Here is a 14,993-nt window from a genome sequence, read left to right on the forward strand (position 1 = left end):
TACGGTTTAATCCATTTCAGTATTTATTTTGGCAAATCCTCATTGATGGTTGTTTGTATTAGGACTAAAGTTTACACACATAATATAAAAAGAATCAATTAGTTATGGATCGAACACCATATCATTTTATATGACAGGTTTGTACGAGGAAGTTTTTCTTGTTTTTATTTTGCGTATTTTAGTTATCTCCCTTTACCTATAAGTTTCTTCAATTATATCTGCACCGATTATTTTTTTAATTTGAATATCGTTTATTAACAGACAAATATGACGAAAGAATAAACACTTTTAAAAAACGTATCTAACCAGGAAACCATCGGCGACCCAATATATATTTAGGAACACATTAAAATTTTACATAAAAATAAATGAACAAAATAATAAAATGAGACAGTATCATTTATATCGTTATTATTTCTTACGCACATTTGTTATTCTTCAGTTCGAAATTATATAGTGGTACTGATGAGATGGGCTGATTAGACCTATAATAAATATAAAAAAAAGTCGTTGCTCCATCACATGTTATGAAAACGTGGAATGTGTCAAAGAGACAACAAACCGACCAAAGAGCAGAAAACAGCTTTAGACTAGCGATGGTCTACATGGTCTAGTATAACCCAGCGAAAAAATCCAGCACTCTATATGCGTTGTACATATATAACGTCAAACAGCTATATCAATCACATTTTTCTATTGTCTTGAGCTGCGAATACCTTGAAGCTCTTTGTCAGAATTGTTCTAGTGCACACAATCGGTTGAAACCAACTCTGACGCATAAAACCGTGCCTAAAGAAGAACAAAACCATGCAAGTTTTAGTTTGCTTCAAGGAACCGAGGAGTATTGCTCTATTCATGAGACTGAGCGTTTGGAAGTGTATTGTTTTGATAATTCAAAACCTTGCTGCGTATTATGTCTTAATTAAGATCACAAAAAATGTGAAAACATGCAAAATATTGACGACATTGGGGATTTAAAGACACAAAATATCGAAAATTTACAATCGGAATTTCTTAATTTGAGCAATTAACTGAGGAAAATACGGAAAACAAAAGGGACAGTAAACAAAAGTTGTTATCTTCGTTTGAAGCAATCCAAGAGGAAGCAGATTAGGTTTTGACCAGGTCTAAGAAAAGAATTGACGATTTACACCAAGGATTTGTCAAAAATTCAAAACTGATGCAAAGCGATAAGTTGCAAGAGATCAATACCACCATCAAACAAATACACGAAGAATCGGAAGCCATTGCTAAATGGCGGGAACATTTACAGTTAATGAAAAACTTTGGTTCTAAGCAACAAACTTTCTTAGCGATTCAGAATATTAAAACAACGCTGACGAGATTTTAAAACGTATTGAATCTTTTTTGGATGAAGCTTCAGATGTTAAATTACAAGCTGGATTTGAAAAACTTGCAGATAACTTTCTCAGGTGGATGGTTTCGGCACGGGGGGTCTCTTCCTATATAAAGGTATATACATATGTGCCGCTGGAATGGGTCCCTTTTTTGATCCGTCAAATATATCAATGGGGTGCAATTTTACCGAGGAAATATATCAATAGGTAGTAATTGACCGATTGTGATATTTCAATGGGTGATAAATATATGAATGGGTTATGATTTCGCTGTGAAATATATGTATAGGTAGGGATTTCACAATTATTCAATATATGAATGGGGGGTGTTTTTAAAATCCCAGCTGCACACCTGTACCCAAAATCCCATGTTGAGACCCCCCCCGTGGGTTTCGGGAGAATTGCGATATCCCGACAGGGAAAACATTCCGTCTGCTTTAGAGCTTTGACAAAAACCTTTAAACAAAAACATGATTTTGAGTCAATTAATTAATAACAAATAAGATTCTTTCTTGTAAAGAATAGAAATGTGGAGAAATAAGTCCAGAGTTGACGAGAACCGATGCGCAATGCAAGTCAAGGGAAGATTTGGATTTTTCAATATCATCAGCGGAATAACACTAGCATATGTTGACATACAAAATTATACGAAGAGGGTATGTTTGATATCATCTACGAGCACATTTTTTATAACATGTGATTCAAACATTGGATATACTTGCAATCTTCATAATGACGCAATGAAAAATGTTCAACGTCATACTTTTCCAAATATGGTTTGTGGTATTGATAACAGTGATGACGCAATATATATTGCAACGACCGGGGGCATTCTTCGATCAGAAACATTTAAGGAATGACTGTAATATTTTTTCTGTATATGAAGAAATAACAAAAAAATGTGGTGCACACTGAATCACCCGCGTAGCGGGTTATTATTTAGTGTGCACCACATTTTTTGTGTTATTTTGAATAGACAGAAAAAATATATTAGTCATTTGTTATAATTTAATTCTAAATTATATTTTAAACCGGCGTAAATCATGAAAAAAAGTTGGTGACGTCACGGTCACATGGCAGAATTATGTCTATGAGATGATAAACAAAACGACGTCAGCCAATCAGAAGACGCGTTACATCCAACATTAAATTATTTGCAAATCACAGCCTGTTTATCTCAAATCTAATGATAAGATGACATTGCCGTTCATACGAAATCTACTCGGTTTGCAATAACAAACAGCCAAAGTAAGCAACTTAATTTTATGACATTGCAGGAAGCGAAACCTCGAACATTCACTGAAAACGATAATATATTGAAACCTAGAAGTATATAACCTTTGGTATTTCAGGGGTGCTATTCGCCGCGGTGAAGTCTGTTATACATGTTATCTCAAAAGATGAGGAGAGATTTCGAACCATTCTTTCTAAGTTTAAAAAGATTCAAGACATTGACTTTTTTGTTGGTGGTAACGGATACATAGAAATTTATGATATTAATTGAATAAACCAGTTGGCACATTTTTATGTCCGTTTTTGTATTTATTAATCTTTAATACTAAATGAACATGCTGTATCTATAGATAAAAGCGGGTGGCTCAAACTAAATAGAGATAATACATGTATAACAATAAGATATGGTATGATTGCCAATGAGACAACTGTGACTAGGAGAAAAGTCGCTTCTTGACCATTTACCTTATTAATAATGTATGTTCTTAATTATCATAATCAGATTATGTCATGAGAGTACTCACAAACTTAAACCTAGTTCGAAGCCAATAACAACAGATTCAAACAAAACAATATATTTTGCAGGTTGCTCTAACGTGCATTTCCGGCCTCTTCTTTGCTACACTTGGACTAACACATGATATGATATGGTGTGATGTTTATGTTGTGTATCTATACTATTAAGTGAGAAGACATCATTTTGTGTGTCGCTTCTCTTCCTTCCACAACAAATTCATCATTATGACTCTGTGTTCTATAAGTACTATGCATAATCGCATTTGTCATCCTTGCTTATGCTTTTGCAGTTTGTGTTATTTTGGGAGGAAAACGAAAACGAAATTTTATGACGTCAGGTTATTGTTTCCGTCAACGGACTGACTTTTAAGACTTCCGTTTAGGGCTGTTTTTAAATTTTCTTAGTACTTGGGGACAGGACAATTATTTTAACGTTTTTCTGAAACTTTGATCATACTTATACAATGAAGAAAATCTATTTGCAATTCGAAGTTTATCCATGGCGGACAATATATATATATAGTGTATAATTATTATAGAGAGTTTCTCTTTATAATATATCAGTGACTTCCGTGGACAGTAAGTCAACATGGAATGGGTAGTAAACAGCTAATACACTTTATCTTTAGTATATGTATGTTGATAGTATACAGAAAAACAGAAAACCGAAAAATTAAAAAAAAAAAAAGTGTCCTGTCACCACAGTACCCGCAGGCTTAGACTTCAGATACCTTGTCTAAATTTTCTCCAGTCATAAAATCTTTTTGGAAAAATCATTCTACAATTTATATACTTATCACGCACTAAATGCCCGCAATTTCGCGGGTGTGTTCTAGTTATATTAAAAATAAAAAGATGTGGTATGATTGCCAACGAGATCGCCAATGAGACAGCTCTACAAGAGATCAAATGATACAGAAATAAACCACTTAAGGGCGCCATACGGCCTTCAAAACTGAGCAAAGCCCATGCTTCACAGTCAGCTTTGAAACAAAAGGCCCCAATATGAAAACAAACAATTCAAACGAGAAAAAATAACGACCTAATGTATGTACAATATAAATATGTTACACAGCATCAAAGGCACCAACTTCCCCAAGAACCTGGACATTGTTGTAACAGTACAACATAGAATAAACTATAAAAATCAGACGAAATTATTATCATGTGTGCTTCAGTGGTATACCTTCTACGGCGTATGACAAAATGTGCTGGTTGATGACTTCGACTTTCTGCTCTTTGGTCGGGTTGTTGTCTCTTTAACTTTATACCGACTTGAATTTTCATTTTGAATACTGAGCTAATAGTCTGGCTATAATTGCAAAAAATTAGACAGCTAGGGTTACAATCGCAATGATTTAAACTCGCATTTTGAATTTTTTATACGAATTAAACATAGTTTTGTCAATATTGCAAAAAATATCAAAGAACTAATCATCCATGCAGAGTTATCATTCCTTGAGATTGCAAACGATCTTGAGATATTCTTCCGTATGCGCGTGCATAGATATTAATGATTTTTTACTTATATGGGTCATTATCAACAAAAGTGCAAATTTCGACGAGGTAATATTTTGAAAATGATGTCATTGTTTAAAACATTTAAATATGTCCCTCTATTCTATAGTATGGTAGCAACGATAGGCAGAAATATGCAATGGGAAAAATGAAGAATTCCTTCATTTTTACAAATTTAGGTCATCCTTTGGATTCTAGTGGCTCCTATTCATGGTTCACTTTTGCAAAAGATATTCTTTCTGAATGTAACATTGATATAGATAGACTAAAAACATGTAATAATTTAAAACAATTAAAAAATATTAAATGCTATATTAAACCCCAAATAAACTCATACTACAACAACCTGTTGATGGATAAGTTGAAATCTATTGATGATAAAAGTAAATTAAATTTTTATAAAGGACTTGAGCCAAATCTATTGATCAAACCTTACCTCTCTAACCCAAACTTTGAATTTAGAAAATTAATTACAAAACTTAGAATCAGTGACCATTCATTATTAATTGAAAAAGGAAGGCATTTTAAAATTCCTCGCGAAGAGAGACTTTGCAAAAAATGCAAAGTACTAGATGATGAGAAACATTTCTTAATAAATTGTTCTCATAATTCAAATATTAGATTAACATATTTTAATTGCATTAACAGAGAAAGTAATTCATTTGCTAATCTCACTGACAATGACAAAGTTATATGATTTATATATATACTTAACCCATCAACACCAACACAAGTGAATAAACTAGGATCCTTTATAAAAAAAAAGTCAATGGAACTGCATGAGGACAGGGGACCCTTTAATATTTACCTGAATTTGTATATATATATTGAGTTACTTAGTTATTGTCTTTATTTGTTTTTGTTGTTGTTATATGTCATAAACTGTAAAGTTTATATGGCAATAAAACTTTGAATTGAATTGAAAATTTGATAGAATCGTGTCAATAGTGTTACCAATTTAAAACATACATTTAGGTACTAAATATTATTGTTAAACATCAAACAACTGTTCCAATTTGTTGTTTAGGTTTAAGTTACGACTTATTGACATTATTCAAATAGCTGTGCATTCTATTCAAACATAAATTTCAGAATACATTGTCGTAAAAAAGTTGGCTGTCCTAATTATGGCTGCTGTAAATACTAAAAAATACACTTAAACTAAATATATGTAAAATGTACAAGATTAAATGATAATAGTATACTTAATCCTTCGTATACCACCTAAAAGCACTTTAATTTATGAATAAAAATTTTAAAAATGTCTCATTTTTATATAGTAACACCACTGACTCTTCTGTAACTCCAATGACACAACAGTATCACCATTGACATCATATTTCAAATTTTACTATTATTAAGTACTGAACACAAAGACAAGAACACCGAGCAAAAGAAAAAGATGAAAAAATACTTCTTAGGCTAAAAAATCTCAAATTATATAACAAAACATCCATTACTAAAAATGTCAATCGTGTTACTAATTAGTGTCATTGGTGTCAGTGGCGGATCCAGCCATTTCAAAAAAAGGGGGGGTCCCAACCCAGAGTAAAGGGGGGGTTCCAACTATATGCTCCCATTCAAATGCATTGATCGGCCAAAAAAAAGGGGGGTTCCAACCCCCGGAACCCCCCCCCCCCCTGGATCCGCCACTGGGTGTTACCAGCATACATCAGTTTGTAAAAAGTTTATATATGTACTAAATGATATTGTTCAAACATTGTTAAATAAGTATTGTTTTTCATAAATAATATGATGTTTCGCTTGTTAAACATGAAACAAACACAAAACAATGCTGATTGTCATGATATATTCAGTGGTGTTACTAATCTGGTCAATGGTGTTATTTTATCAAAATGGTCTCACCATTGACAGTAACACCAATGATTTAAGGTGTATTTTAAGATTCAGTTTCGAAATGGGTGTTCCATTCCCCTATTCTATATGTTGTTACTGGTCCATGTTTCTATAATCAATATATTTCATAATTCAAAGTGCAGGAAATGTTTTCAAAAAATGTTAAATTTTATAAGGGTACACCATGGACACTGTTTTCATTTATGATATAGCTTTTACTTACTTTTAAGATTTTTTCACTAAATTTTCAACATAAATGTTTTTTTTCTTTTCATAACATGCTTACAGGTAACATTGCTAAGGGAGAAACTATTGCAACTGCTGAAATCTTGAGAAACCAATTTGTCTTTTGACTTAAAAATGAGACTTTTCCATTTGGTGAAATTTTTTATTATTAAACCAACATACACCTCCCAAAATCACTAAAAAATGTTTGTATGTATTAAAATGCAATAAAAAGTGACAACTCCTAATAACAAATGATATGAATAATTGTACTATTACAGGTCTGAAAGGATTAATAGTACAAAATAACAGTTGATTTTGGCTATATCCAAGGGTTTAAGAAAACATAAGGATGCTTTTATAACCTTTCATACTGTAAACTGTATATAGTGTATCACAAAACATTCATATCTAACATATGCAAAAGTTATTTTGATACATTTTGATATATTTTCATGTCTTTTGACTTATCCAAACCAAATAAAATAGTTTTGCATGTTTTTTTTTAATGACCCATATGTTTATATATATCACAAAAATGTTTTAATATTATTAATTTATTTTCTTGAAAAAGTATTTGATGAGTATTCATTGAAGAAATGAATTTATAACAAGCGATAAGGAATGTTAGTATTCATCGTGTTTATAGATCGGTTAAAACCCCAAAACGAATATTACGTAATGGAAATCTAGGCGATAGTAATACACAAGAATCATCCGCTGTAAAAATAGCATTTAGTCTAAAATGACGAAATCGCCGCAATAATAAATGCACGTAATAATGTCTGAATTTACGTATATGGTATTATTTTTTCTCGTTGATTCAGGTCGGAAGGTGGCTTACACCCACTTATTTGAACTATGGTGGATAGTTGTCTCATTGGCAATCATACCACATCCCATAATCTTTATGTATGAAATCAAATAAAATGACCAGTTTTTCAATAACTATTATGTTTATTTCATTGAGAAACTATGTTTTAAAAGAATTCATAAAATCAAAATTCAAATTGTTGACAGTAACCTCTTTAGAAAAAAGTGAAGACCGGTCATAGTTTTAGATAACTATATAAGCCACTTCCATATTTGAAATACAAAATAAAGTTTACTTTAATTTCATCAGTAGCAAAACGGTCATTAGAGTTATCTGCACTAGTAGACGCGTGTCTTCCATTTTCTTACTGTAAACTGCAAACACGTTTGAATCGTGTTGCGTTTTACTACGGAATGTCACTCAAACAAACAAACCACGCCCCACCGGTCATTATCATGTAAAAGTCTGTTAACGACTGGTTTTCCAGTCCGTTTTGTTCTGTTAATGACCGATGGAACTTATTACTGAAGAATAAAGAATGTCATGTGGCCTTTTTTTATCCAATAAGATAAGCTTATTCTTAACCGATATGAAATAAATAGCGTTAACTGCACTATGCAAAAACAGTATGTCTAGCTGTTGCAATAGACTATTGATTTTAACGTCAATCATTGTTTGATTTCACGCGAGAAGGTGGAGCTTAGTCGCATTGACAGACAAGTGGACTGGACTTATTAGCCTGATCATATGTGAGCTTAAAATAACGATGTTATAAACCACTAATTAAAGTCGCTTAATGACTATACTGTCGTCTGCAAAAAAACAAAACAAGCAAGATGTCGCGGTTTGGTCAAGACGACCCTACAACATTTAGAAAAGAGAACTTTAAGTCCAAGAAAACTGGTCAACAAACACATTTTGCTATTAAAGTTTTGTCAGATTTCATTGTTGAAAGAGGTATGGAAATTGACATTTTGGAAGCCACAATTCAAAAGATGAAATCGCAAATTTATTGCAAGATTTTTATGCCAACATCCGAAATAAAAGTCAAGAATATTACAAGAAAAATACTCTTCTAGCAATACAACAGAGCATTAATAGATATCTGAAGGAGAACGACAGGTTTTTTGACATCATAACCGACCCCGAATTTACCCGAGCGAACGACAACTTTACTTCCCTACTCAGGAAAACGAGAGAAGAGGGAAAAGGAACTGTCACCCACCATGAGGCTATCTCACTGGAGGATTTGAGAATGCTTTATGAACACCCACTAGTTTTTAACACGTCAACTCCTCAGGGCCTCCTAAATAAAACTATATTCGAGACGATCTTATATTTCTGCAGAAGGGGTCAAGAAAATCTCTCACAATTGAACTTGAAGGTTGATGAATTTAAAGTTGACTCGGATCAAAAAGGGCAGATGTATGTCCGTAAACTTACAACAGAACTAACAAAAAACCACCAAGGTACTACAAATGAGACAGAGGGTTCAGGGGGAATGATGTATGCTACTGGCACAGATAGATGTCCTGTTAAGTCTTTTGTTAAATATCTAAAGAAACACAATAATGCAAGCAATAGATTATTCTTGCATCCAAAGAATTCATTCAGTGAACAAGATGATATGTGGTTCAGAAATGAACCAATTGGACAAAACACCATAAAAGTGTTTATGAAGAATTTGTCGAAGTCAGCAAAATTATCAAGAGAATACACCAACCACTGTATCCGGTCAACATGCATAACCTTGCTGGACTATAGTGGCTTCCAATCCCGTCACATCAAGACTATCAGTGGACACAGAAATGAGGCATCTTTATCAAGCTATTGTTATGATACTTCAGGTAAATGCTACACAAATATTTAATATTCATTGTGCAATTGCTAAAATTTTAATACAGTTATTAAAGGAATGACTGTAATATTTTTTCTGTCTATGAAGAAATAACATAAAAAATGTGGTGCACACTGAATAACGCGCGTAGCAGGTTATTTAACAGTGTGCACCACATTTTTTATGTTATTTCGAATAGACAGAAAAAATATTACAGTCATTTCTTATAATTTAATTCTAAATTTCATTTCAAACCGTAGAAAACCATGAAAAAAAGGTTGATGACGTCACGGTCACATGACTAAATTATGTCTATGGGCTGATAACAAAATAACGTCAGCCAATCAGAAGACGCGTTACATCCAAAATTAAATTATATCTATATATCTTATGCAGTACATCATTTGTACATATAATAACAAAAATATACATTGAATTACAACAATATTGTAAGATTATTTCTGCTTTTAATATCATAATTGAGTTTATCCAAAATTTTTATGTAAAATCTCAAAAGGTATTGGGTTTAATGTGTGAAATGACTGAGTACAATATTTATATATTCTTTATTCTAATGACTATACTTGTACATTTCTTTATTTTATTGTGCATGTTTATAAATTAATTTTACTGTCTGTCAATCATTTTCTGAACTCATATAAATGCTTTCATTGTTTTTTTATAAATACATTTCAGATAAACAGAAAAAGAGTATGTCTGATGCATTAAGTAAATGTACCTATGGAACATTACAACAGACAGAAAGTAGGAGTGCAACTCAGTGGCGGATCCAGAAATTTTCATAAGTGGGGGCCCACTGACTGACCTAAGAGGGGGCCCGCTCCAGTCACGCTTCAATGATTCCCTATATAAGCAACCAAAATTTTTCCAAAAAAGGGGGGGCCCGGGCCCCTTGGTCCCCCCTCTAAATCCGCCTCTGTAACTAGTAAGTATAATCATGTAAACTATCAAATTAAACAAAATAATCAAAGAAATGCAAAGAAAAATAACCTAGGAGAAATGCATGTATTTATTTGTTTTGTTGGTACTATGACCGGATGCAATGAAATTAGTTTTTAAACAACAGTTTAGTATTTCAATTGTTTTAATGTATATTTAGGTTTTGCATTTATTTTATTATTCTAGACTTTGTCGTAAATTTAGGCATAAGTGTTTTACACGGATTATGTGTCATAATCTTGGACAAAGGTCTTAAATGCATTTACTCTATTTATTTCATTATTTATTCTCTGTGACAGTTTGGACTATAATTTACAAATACGTGTCGGACACTAATTACTCTTTTAATCTATTGTTATTTCTAATTTCTAATTTGTCATCTCTTAATCTTCTTAATCCTTTAATTGTTTGTGCTTATATATATTGTTATTGTTTGTATGTTACTTTACACTTAGTTTGGAGTTTGTTGTTCGGTCTCGCCGGACTGCTGAAATAAAAGTTTTAGGAGCGAAATATTCCTTCTTAATTTACATTTAGTCGGAACGCCATTTCACCCGGCTATAGTACCATGAAATATAGCACACTACATTGTAGCGTTGATTCCCCTCAAATATTATAGCACAATAAAATCACATCGATAATTGTATTCTAATATTTGCCATTAAACTTGGGTTGTACTGTTTAAAGATACTGATAAGACAACTGTTCATATGGCTCCTTTTGTACATATAGTCTATATAATATATAAATAGTTCTCCTTACATGCAAGATAGTGTAAAAACAAACTGAATTATTTTTATTACAGTTAGCTTGTCCCAGGAAAAGACTGTTTCTACCTTTACGTCGGATGAGAATGAACAGCCAATACCTCTACCAGTAATAGAGACTGTTTCTGCTGTTAGAAATAGTAAGAGACAAGGTATTTTTTCTTTTTGTATTCAGGTACTATTGAAATAGTATTAACTATTCAACATATATTTTGGGTCAACAACATGAAATAAATGACAAAAGGTTTGTCACATAGTCTTCAACAATGAGATCTTCCTTAAAGTCACTGTCCTACATGTCCCGTTACATATAATGGAGTTCATGAACAAAATGGCATTCAGGTGAATTAATTGCATATTTAACACATGTAAATACATTTATGTCTCAACATTCTTCAATACATTTTAAAAATGAAAGTACGTTTTTACTTGTTTTTGATAGTACAAATGATGTACCGCTATATGTGTAAATATGGCCAAGAACTATTTGTGCAACTTTTTTTTATGTTCAACTAGAATAATTTGTTACCTAATAGTATTGGTACTTTGTTCACACTCAAAAGCTGACTTTATTTAAATTATTTCAGTTGAAACTGCACCATATGATCCAGATATCATTGACTTTTTGGGACTACCTGATGATGTTTTGGTGGACTATTGCCAATCAGTCGAGAATTCTGACCACCAAATAAGTGCCCCAAAGCAAATGAAGATGATGCCATTGATGAATATTTCAAATTGTACTGTTAATATCAACTATTACAATAATTAAATTTGAACAATAATGGAAAATACATTGTAGTAGATATTATTTGAATTAGAAGGACATTTAAGACATTTATTTTATATTTGTTAACATGTTCACTGCTATTGAAACCAAAATAGTCATTTGTTACAGATAAATTGTAATAAATGACATTTACTGTTAATATTACTTGTTTTTTTTAAGTTATAGAGTACTGTGGAGAAGGTTAATAAATGAAATGGAAGAGGTTTAGAGTACACCTTCTTGTGAAAAATCCAAAATAATACAGAGACAAATCTAGGACATAATGCTTTAATTGTACTTCTTCATCTTGAAGTGAACATGAGTTTAAGCTTTCAACAATGAGCAAACCGCTGGAACCTTATATCAAGTTTAACACAACTTCTAGCACCAGGCCAACCAGTATTCTATTGTATGTCAGTAATGATTTATATTCAGATACAGAGTTAAAATCAATCATTTCACCTCAAAACATACTATTGAATCAATCCCTTTGATAATCTTTCTTGCAGCTATAAAGACAAAGTCAAAGTCTTTTTAAGAGAGCAAATATATGTTGATAAGATTACATAAAAGGCATTTTTTTTACATTGAAATACACTATTGTCACTATTCAAAATAGTAAACAGTCAGTATAATAATGATATTAATGTTGTGTTTAACATTGACTGGAAAATAGTAGCCAGGGTTTGAGACAATAGTGCACTCCCCTTCGGGTCGTGCACTATATATATATTGTCTCTCACCCTGGCTACTATTTTCGCATAGTCAATGTTAAACACAACATTATTATATAAATATTATTATGCACGGATCGTCATTAACAAAAATATACATTGGCGCAAGCGGTAATATTCTTTAAGTTTATTTAGATAGTTCATTTTCAAAGAGATAGGGACAACATGACCAGTATTTTGCCTTAAATTAAGTGATCTTAAATTTATCTCAAACGACAAAAATTAAAAAACAAAATTTGCATTTGACGTGATTCTATTTTGATTGTATCCATATTTGATTTTTTTGGTTAAATATAATTTTTTTCGAATATTTTTAATAGAAGTGTGTGGACACCAAAGAAGCTACTGAATTTATGTTTGGTGAGATTAAATAAATTGTTATATTAAAATAGATTCTATGGGATTATTCTGTTGTTAATTAATTGGCTGTGTGTGTGTGATGTTTCGTCAAAGGTTATTTTTTTAGATGGAAAACTCAATCGAAATAGCATTGATCTAGACATAAGGGGATTTAGAACGTCATAACATTAAAAAAAAAAAGACTTAGACACTTCTTATCTGAGAAACACGCACATTATGTCAGTATGTACACATGCAGGTAAGAGAACAAATAAACAGCGATGTTATAATTTGCAGTTCTTCATTTAATAAGTCACAGTGGGGTTCAACAACTCACTGTACGTAAGCACGGGTTGACAGGAATTCTGTACAAACTGACGACCACACACACTGTGAGTTGACGGCCAACAATATGGAGTTATATCAAAAATAGAATAAATCCAAATCAGGCAAAGAAATCAAACAGGAAGTTTCATAATTTAGGCCGACAATCCAACTAAAGAACGTTTTAAAACTTTAAACATATACAAGCAAAACAAGCGACAAATTGTAAAGAGTTTTTGAATAGACCACTTTGTTTATTGTCGAGCCTTCGACTTTAGCGAGACATAACAATCCTACATTCCGTCATCGTCGTCGTCGTCGGCGGCGGCGTCCACAAATATTCACTCTGTGGTTAAAGTTTTTGAAATTTTAATAACTTTCTTGAACTATCCTGGATTTCTATCAAACTTGGACAGAAGCTTGTTTATGTTTATAAGATAGTATCCAGAAGTAAATTTTGTAAAAATTAAATTCCATTTTTTCCGTATTTCACTTATAAATGAACTTAGTTTTTCTGCCAGGAAGTCCGAACCATTACATTTACTCTGTGGTTAAAGTTTTTAAAATTTTAATAACTTTCTTAAACTATCCTGGAATAGTACCAAACTTGGACAGAAGCTTGTTTATGATCAGAAGATAGTATCCAGAAGTAAATTTTGTAAAAATAAATTTCAAATTGTTCTGTATTTTATTTATAAATGGACTTAGTTTTTCTGTCAGGAAACATATCCATTCACTTTGAAGTTTTTACAATTTAAATAATTTTCTTAAACTATCCTGGAATTGTACCAAACTTGGACAGAAGCTTGTTTATGATCAGAAGATTGTATCAAGAGTAAATTTTGAAGAAAAAAATCCATTTTTCCTTTATTTTACTTATAAATGGACTTTTTCTACCAGTTAAAATTACATAGTCTGCAGTGAAAGTTTTTAAAACATTTTTAAGATTCTTAAACTATCCTGGATTTTACCAAACTTGGACAGAAGCTTCTGACAATCAAAAGATAGTATCGAGAGAAATATTTTTATTGATTTTTTCATCATTTTTGTTGGGTGTTTGATTAACAGCAAAAGTAGACGAGACACTGGGTTCCGCGGAACCCTGTCAATTTATTTTTTTAGATACCAATTACACAAGTTGGTCAATCAAGTTATAACAAAGCTATTGCTGCGATTTAATTGCTTATTAACTTAATAATATCATACTCTTTGAGAAGACATATATATATTCTAAGCGTTTTATTTAGTAAGCAGGCATGCATTAGGCTTTAAACGTGTTTAAATTAACTTAAACGAGCACTAGCTACGAGATGCATAAAAAAAAATATATTAGGATTTTTTTTTTAGTTCAATCATTAATGAAAGTCAAATAGTGAAATGACTGTTTTGCTTTCTTTGTTGTGTTAACTGTACTATTGTTTGTCTGTTTGTCCTTTATTTTAGCCATTTGGCATTGTCAGTTTATTTTCAACTTATGAGTTTGAATGTCCCTCTAGTATCTTTCGCCCCTCTTTTAGTGGCACTTGAATTAAAAAAAGTTGGAAGGTCAAATACAGTACGAAGTTGAAGAGCATTAAGAGCCAACATTTTCGAAAGGTTATGCCAAATACAGCTTAGGTTCTTTATCCTGGGTTAGAAAATCCTCATTATATGAACACTTCAAAATGTATTATTTTAAGTATATGACAATACCAATTATTGGTAGTAGCTTGTACTCAATGGTCCCCATTAGAGTTATCATG

The 14,993-nt window shown here is 31.9% G+C and overlaps 1 long non-coding RNA gene and 1 pseudogene across 1 annotated transcript; both read left to right on the forward strand.

Moving 5' to 3' along the window:
* Positions 1–2: 2 nt before the first annotated feature.
* Positions 3–11,868, forward strand: LOC143047246 (uncharacterized). Its single transcript, XR_012969463.1, has 3 exons — positions 3–137; positions 11,124–11,237; positions 11,673–11,868. It is a non-coding gene; the product is annotated as an uncharacterized LOC143047246 (long non-coding RNA).
* LOC143049055 (uncharacterized) lies at positions 8,157–11,050 on the forward strand (annotated as a pseudogene).
* Positions 11,869–14,993: the final 3,125 nt, after the last annotated feature.

The sequence above is a fragment of the Mytilus galloprovincialis genome, chromosome 10 (assembly GCF_965363235.1).
Source record: "Mytilus galloprovincialis chromosome 10, xbMytGall1.hap1.1, whole genome shotgun sequence".
NCBI classification, from domain to species: Eukaryota; Metazoa; Mollusca; class Bivalvia; order Mytilida; family Mytilidae; genus Mytilus; species Mytilus galloprovincialis.